General features: G+C 38.7%; 1 long non-coding RNA gene across 1 annotated transcript; it reads left to right on the top strand.

Annotated features, from left to right (window-relative positions):
* The first annotated feature begins 3,375 nt into the window (after positions 1-3,375).
* On the top strand, positions 3,376-3,795 carry LOC131997335 (uncharacterized). Its single transcript, XR_009398202.1, has 2 exons — positions 3,376-3,486; positions 3,543-3,795. It is a non-coding gene; the product is annotated as an uncharacterized LOC131997335 (long non-coding RNA).
* Positions 3,796-8,250: the final 4,455 nt, after the last annotated feature.

The following is an 8,250-nucleotide window of genomic DNA, read 5'->3' as shown; positions in this document are numbered from 1 at the left end:
TCTAGAGGTTTATATCGAAAAACAAGTGTAAATCGGGCAATACTTATCCATGGGAGCTATATCCAAATCTGAAGCGATTTTAGTTAGATCTCGAAGATATGTTAATATCAGTAGCAAAACAATTCGTGCCAAATATGGTGCAGATCGGTTGAAAATTGGAGTTACTATTGCCATTTAAGTGCAAATCGGGCGATACATATATATGGGAGCTATATTTAAATCTGAACCGATTTTAATGATATCCTGCAGATAAGTTGGGATCAGTATTACAACAGTCCGTGCCAAATTTTGTGCAGATCGATTGCAAATTGTAGCTTCTACGGCCATTTAAGTAAATATCGGGCGATACATATATATGAGAGCTATATCCAAATCTGAACCGACTTCAATGATATCCTGCAGATAAGTTCGGATCAGTATTAAAACATTCCGTGCCAAATTTTGTGCAGATCGATTGAAAATTGTAGCTTCTACGGCCATTTAAGTGCAAATCGGGCATTACATATATATGGGAGCTATATCAAAATCTGAACTGATTTTGATTAAATCTTCCACATATGTTATGATCAATAAAATAACATTCTGTGCCACTTAGTCCACGTACCGGAATACTTAGTCCACGTACCATTCCTCCACACACCAATGGTACCTGGATAAGAACCACGTCAAATCCGTCTGCCATCAGGAGGACCTTTAGTTCCGCCGAAGCGGTCTTGCAGTGGTAGAGATTTATCTGCAGAAACCGTACCATGGTCAGGATTCAGATTTTTCACCACTGTTGCGTTAGCCTCGTCTTCTGATTCCACCAGGAGTTCAACCTCACAAGATTCGTTAGAATTGGTCATAATTAGCTTCCGTACGCATCCAGGGGCAGGTGAGAAAGCTGTGGAACCACTCTTCCTCAGGTCACTTGCGGTGTGGACGATTTTTTCTTAGATGCTTCACTGCTGCTGTCGAAGTACTTTTTGAGTTCCTTCCTTCCCCGCTGGGACTCAGCTTGAGCCCAGTCCAACCGGATGCTCTATCCGCACAGGGCTTGTCGGATCCCGTTTCGATGCCTTTCCCTCCTGTCTCGATTGTGGCAGGGGGATTTTTAGTCTCCTGCAAACCGCCAAACTTTAGCGATGTGGTCGATAGTTTCTCAGGCAAGTGTTCAGCAACTATTGCTCAGCCGTCTCCTGATTCCCCAACCCCGCCGCTTCTTGTTGAATCGGTAGGATAGGATAGGTTGCAGACAACATGCTACGGCCTCATACTACCACCTCTGCAGTTGGGTCCTTGGAGTCCATCCTAAGCCTACTATCGGGCTCTAGATCTGCAGCTCTACTGGAAACAGACTCAGATCATCGACCGCCTAATGGATAACACTATCGTAGCCATCCCTGAGTGAATTAATTTTTTTTCCAAAAATAATGATCTATTACGCGTTGCAGAAAATTTCTTGCGGAGGGAAATAAAAAAACATCTGCTCCTCACAACGGTTCAAACAAGAATTCTTCGAGATGAGCTTAAGAATCGGACATTTTATACAATGGAAAAATGACAGACACAGGAGATACACCACGCCAACCATGATTTGACGCGTTTCGACCCTTTGGTAAGGGGGTCATCGTTTAAAATCCTTAGGTGTGAAGGCTTCAAAGGTCGCCCATTGGTAGATTGTATTTGACTGGAAGAAATTGAAATTTTTATATCACAAGAACTATTTTGACTCCTATTGCTCTAGTTTTATACCCTCCACCATAGGATGGGGGTATACAAATTTTGTCATTCTGTTTGTAACACCTCGAAATATGCGTCTGAGAACCCATAAAGTATATATATTCTTGATCGTCATGTCATATTAAGTCGGTCTAGCCATGTCCGTCCGTCTGTTCGTCCGTCTGTCTGTCGAAAGCACGCTAACTTTCAAAAGAGTCAAGCTAGCCGCTTCAAATTTTGCACAAATACTTTTTGTTAGTGTAGGTCGCTTGGGATTGTAAATGGGCCAAATCGGTCCATGTTTTGATATATTAGCTGCCATATAAACCGATCTTGGGTCTTGACTTCTTGAGCCAAAAGAGCGGCCAATTCTCATCCGATTTGGCTGACTTTTTGCATGAGGTGTTCTGTTATGACTTCCAATAACTGTGCTGAGTATGACGCAAATCGGTACATAAACCGATATGGCTGCTATATAAACCGATCTGGGATCTTGACTTCTTGACTTCATGAATTTTTTCCAATTATAATTTTCTACATCTATTTCAACTACCATTGATCCCTTTTTTTGTTTTTGTTCTTTGGCGCCTCTGCCCCACTGGTTCGCCTGTATCTTGTGCAACGACTTATTGGTACTTTATTGATTTATGACACTTGTGAAACAATTTGAAAATCACAGATTAGCAGCTCAAGCATAATTTCCATATGTGTGTGTATGTCTGATTGTCTGTACAATTTTCCATAGTAGCACCAACAATACAGATGCAGGCAAGGACATAACATACGTCTTGTGCGAAATTTGGAATGAAACAGAGTGCATTATTCAAACCAATGCAATTTCGAAATGCATGGAGAAGGCAAAGACTTTGTGACAAATGTAAGGGTAAGACGAGGTTTGGCATATCAGGAGACATTGCAATATGCAAGTTGGAGAGACTGAAATACAGACAGACAGTCAGACGATGGGCAGAAGATTTGCTGAATTTGTTGGCCTATTTGTATGCAATTGATTGTGTTGCAATTTTGAATTATGTTGCAAATGTTCGAACTGTCTGAGGCAAACACATAGCCCCTTGCAATGGTTTGGGCACTCATTCATACGGTTATTCGATGAATGAACGCTTCATTTGTTGTGTTAGAGTTTCGGGTGCATGCAAGCTGCAGCAAGGGTTGCACTCTGGTTACGCTTCATTGCCTAGAGAAGGCATTGCAGGCCATGATTTATGGCAACATTTGCCATGGCCATGTCCACTTCAATTGTGGCCCCACATGTCATGTGGCCAAATCTGTTTAATCGCTATCGATAACAAATTGTTTTGGGGGTAATTGATTTGTTCATGATTTATGACACTTTTTGTATGGGTTTCAGTTACCAGCTTAAAGGGTTTCAACACGCGAAGCCATCATTTTAGGGCAATGACTTGCAAACAGGCTACGGATTAGATGACCAAATAATTGCGAAAATTTCAAACTGTATTTTTAGCTAATTGCTTAATATTTACGCTTTAGTTATTTTCAATAGCACCTATTTCTCTTGGTATTGGAGCACCGCTAAATTAAGTGTCGCTTAATTATTGGATTTAATTGTCTACGCTGCCGTACCTATGACAAAATATTATATAAATGTTGACGCCAACTTTTGCATATAAAAATATAAAAGAAGCTGTTGGAATAGTTTATTCTTAGTTTGAAGGTTTCACAAAGCAGATCGTTGGCTAAGGTGTGGATAAAATGTTGAAAAATTTTCTGATTGGCTTTTTGGCCATACTCTTTTTGGGCTTAGTGGTGAGTTTCGTGGCGTTTTCTAATGTTAATTTGAAGCTTAAAGTGTTCCTTTAAAGTTATCCACGCCCATGATGGTGGACCGTAGAACCGATGCTGGATTTAAAGTTATGCAGCTTGCTGGTCATCGTGGTGGTCGTGGTGGCTGTGGTAATCGCACTTCCACTGTAGCTCCCTCTACTTCAACTGCGGCAACTGTTTAAGGATTTTTCGCAACTACTAACATTACTTTGCTTCTTTGCTGATATCGGTGTAAATGTTTCTTTTTTTTTAATAAGTATATAGACAAATAAAAACTACAAGGGGAATGTATCTAGAGGTTTATATCGAAAAACAAGTGTAAATCGGGCAATACTTATCCATGGGAGCTATATCCAAATCTGAAGCGATTTTAGTTAGATCTCGAAGATATGTTAATATCAGTAGCAAAACAATTCGTGCCAAATATGGTGCAGATCGGTTGAAAATTGGAGTTACTATTGCCATTTAAGTGCAAATCGGGCGATACATATATATGGGAGCTATATTTAAATCTGAACCGATTTTAATGATATCCTGCAGATAAGTTGGGATCAGTATTACAACAGTCCGTGCCAAATTTTGTGCAGATCGATTGCAAATTGTAGCTTCTACGGCCATTTAAGTAAATATCGGGCGATACATATATATGAGAGCTATATCCAAATCTGAACCGACTTCAATGATATCCTGCAGATAAGTTCGGATCAGTATTAAAACATTCCGTGCCAAATTTTGTGCAGATCGATTGAAAATTGTAGCTTCTACGGCCATTTAAGTGCAAATCGGGCATTACATATATATGGGAGCTATATCAAAATCTGAACTGATTTTGATTAAATCTTCCACATATGTTATGATCAATAAAATAACATTCTGTGCCAAATTTTGTGCAGATCGGTTGGAAATTAAAGCTACTACGGCCATTTAAGTTCAAATTGGGCTATACATATATATGGGAGCTATATTCAAATCTGAACCGATTTTGATGAAATTCTGCAGATATGTTAAGATTACCAGGAAAACATTCCGTGCCAAATTTTGTGCAGATCGGTTGAAAATTGTAGCTACTACAGCCATATATGTGCAAATCGAGCGATACATATATGTGGGAGCTATATCCAAATCAGAACCGATTTTGATGATATCTTGCAGATAAGTAATGATCAGTAACAGAACACTCCGTGCCAAATTTTGTGCAGATCGGTTGAAAATTGTAGCTACTACGGCAATTTAAGTGTAAATCGGGCGATACGTATATATGGGAGCTACATCCAAATCTGAACCGATGTTGATGAAATCTTGCAGATAAGTTACGATCAGTATTAAAACAGTCCGTGCCAAATTGTGTGCAGATCGGTTGAAAATTGTAGCTTCTACGGCCATTTAAGTGCAAATCGAGCGATACATATATATGGGAGCTATATCCAAATCTGAACCGATTTTGATGATATCTTGCAGATAAGTTAGGATCAGTATTGCAACAGTCCGTGCCAAATTTTGTGTAGATCGGTTGAAAATTTTAGCTACTACGGCCATTTAAGTGCAAATCGGGCGATACATATATATGGGAGCTATATCTAAATCTGAACCGATTTTAATAAAATTTTGCAGATATGTTAAGATTATCAGGAAAACAATTCGTACCGAATTGTGTGAAGATCGGTTAAAAATTTTAGTAACTATGGCCATTTAAGTGTAAATCGGGCGATACATATATATGGGAGCTATATCCAAATCTAAACCGATTTTTACCAAAATCAATAGCGTCTGTTCTTGGGCCAAAAAAGTGATATGTGTTAAATTTCATGATGATTGGACAACAAATACGACCTGCACTTTGATTACATGGTATACATGGACTCACAGACGGACATGGCTAAATCGAATCGGAAAGTGATTCTCAGTCCATCGGTATACTTATCAATGGGTCTAGCTCTACGCCTTCTTAGCGTTGCAAACAAATACACAAAATTATATTACCCTGTACCACAGTGGTGGTGTAGGGTATAACAAGTAAGAGCGTGCTAAGTTCGCCCGGGCCGAATCTTATATACCCTCCATCATGGATCGCATTTGTCGAGGTCTTTGCGCTGTATCGCTTTTTAGGCCAACATATGATAAAAGAAAATAATTGTAAAATTTCAGCCAATTCGAATAAAAATTCCGTCCTTTAGGGGCCCAAGAAGTAAAATAGGGAGATCGGTTTATATGGGAGCTATATCAGGCTATAGACCGATTCAGACCATAATTTACACGTATGCTGAAGGTCATGAGAGAAGTCGTTGTACAAAATTTCAGGCAAATCGGATAATAATTGCTACCTCTAGAAGCTCAAGAAGTCAAGATCCCAGATCAGTATATATGGCAGCTATATCAGGTTATGGACCAATTAAAACCATATTTGACACAGTTGTTGGAAGTCATAACAAACCACTTCTTGCAAAGTTTCAGCCAAATCGGATAAGAATTGCGCTCAAGAAGTCAAGATCCCAGATCCGTTTATATGGCAGCTATATCAGGTTATGTACCGATTTTCACCATACTGAACACAGTTGTTGGAAGTGATACCAAAACACTACGTGCCAAATTTCACTTAAATCGGGGGAGAATTGCGCCCTCTAAAGGCTTAAGAAGTCAAGATCCCAGATCCGTTTATATGGCAGCTATATCAGGTTATGGACCGATTTTCACCATACTGAGCACAGTTGTTGGAAGTGATACCAAAACACTACGTGCAAAATTTCACTTAAATCGGAGGAGAATTGCGCCCTCTACAGGCTCAAGAAGTCAAAACCCAAGATCGGTTTATATGGCAGCATTATCAAAACATAGACCGATTTGAACCAACCTTAGCGAAGTTGTTGGAAGTGATATCAAAACACTACGTGCCAAATTTCACTTAAATCGGAGGAGAATTGCGCCCTCTAGAGGCTCAAGAAGTCAAGACCCAATATCGGTTTATATGGCAGCTATATAAGGTTATGGACCGATTTGAACCATACTTGAAATAGCTGTTGGATATCATAAAAAAACACGTTGGGCAAAATTTCATTCCAACCGGATAAGAATTGCACCTTCTAGAGGCTCATGAAGTCAAGACCCAATATCGGTTTATATGGCAGCTATATAAGGTTATGGACCGATTTGAACCATACTTGGTACAGTTGTTGGATATTATAACAAAATACGTCGTGCAAGATTTCATTCCAATCGGATAAGAATTGCGCCTTCTAGTGGCTCAAGAAGTCAAGATCCAAGATCGGTTATATGGCAGCTATATCAAAACATGGACCGATATGGCCCATTTACAATCCCAACCGACCTACACCAATAAGAAGTATTTGTGCGAGATTTCAAGTGGCTGGTTTTACTCCTTCGAAAGTTTTTCGTGCTTTCGACAGACAGACGGACGGACATAGCTATTGGGTTGCCCAAAAAGTAATTGCGGATTTTTTAAAAGAAAGTGAATGCATTTTTGATAAAACTTAGAATGAACTTTAATCAAATATACTTTTTTACACTTTTTTCTAAAGCAAGCTAAAAGTAACAGCTGATAACAGACAGAATAAAGAATGCAATTACAGAGTCACAAGCTGTGAGAAAATTTGTCAACGCCGACTATATGAAAAATCCGCAATTACTTTTTGGGCAAAAGATCGACATAAAATGTCACGACGATCAAGAATATATACCCTTTATGGGGTCTCAGACTAATATCTCCAGGAGTTACAAACAGAATGACGAAATTAGTATACCCCCATCCTATGGTGGAGGGTATAAAAAAAATTCTAGGTAAGCTTAGTTGCGATATGCATATATTAAAGGGATAAAAATTGCGTCCTCTAGGTTTTCCAAAACTTAAATCTGGACATCGCTTTGTACAACACCCTTTACTATATATATAACGGACTGGTAACACTACCCAGTCATTGATTTCTAAATTTTACAAAGCATACTCTAAGGGATTTCTGTAATAAGGAACCGTTTCTTACTGATCTGTGTATACGACTATCTATACGAATGCTATCATTTCGCGTATTGCCATCATTTCAAACTTCTTATCCTGTATTATCAAATTTATGTTCTGCCATAAAATCATTAAAACTTTCATATAAAAATAGGCTTGATAAATGCCATATCTGCCATTTCAAAAGAATTTCCAACAAATGTTGGTTTACATCACTCAGCTCTTGGGGTATAATTAAAGGAATCCCTATGAAATGTTGAATTTATTCAAAGGATTTTGATAAAGCAAAGGACTTATGACCGCAATTAATTTATTATCTCAATATATCTGCATTGTTGGCTAACCTTAGGAGTTCCATTTAAGTCACCACCAAGGTAACCAACAATTTCGACTCCCAACCTCCACCATTCACAGAGTCATATGGGGTAGACAGATTTGTGTTACCTACTTATCAACACCATCGTTATTAATGATGCAAATTAAGGAGTGGAATTTTAATTATTTAATTTAACCATCTATTTTTAACGCGGTTAAATGAGCAATGAGCAAATCATAGTTTTTTTTTATTACAAAGCGGCATACAAACCTGAGCAAAAAAAAAACAAATTTAGGGCTCCACAAGAGATAAGAAAACCATTGAAGTCCACCATTTAAACAGCCATCCAGCAACTAACCAGGCAACCAACCATTCACTCACTCACTCACTCATCATAATGGTTATCAACACGCAATAATGGAGGAATAACAAATAAAATAAAGATGACTTACTCCCACTCCCG

The sequence above is a fragment of the Stomoxys calcitrans genome, chromosome 4 (assembly GCF_963082655.1).
Source record: "Stomoxys calcitrans chromosome 4, idStoCalc2.1, whole genome shotgun sequence".
Taxonomy (NCBI): Eukaryota; Metazoa; Arthropoda; class Insecta; order Diptera; family Muscidae; genus Stomoxys; species Stomoxys calcitrans.
This window is presented reverse-complemented; position numbering and strand designations above follow the sequence as displayed.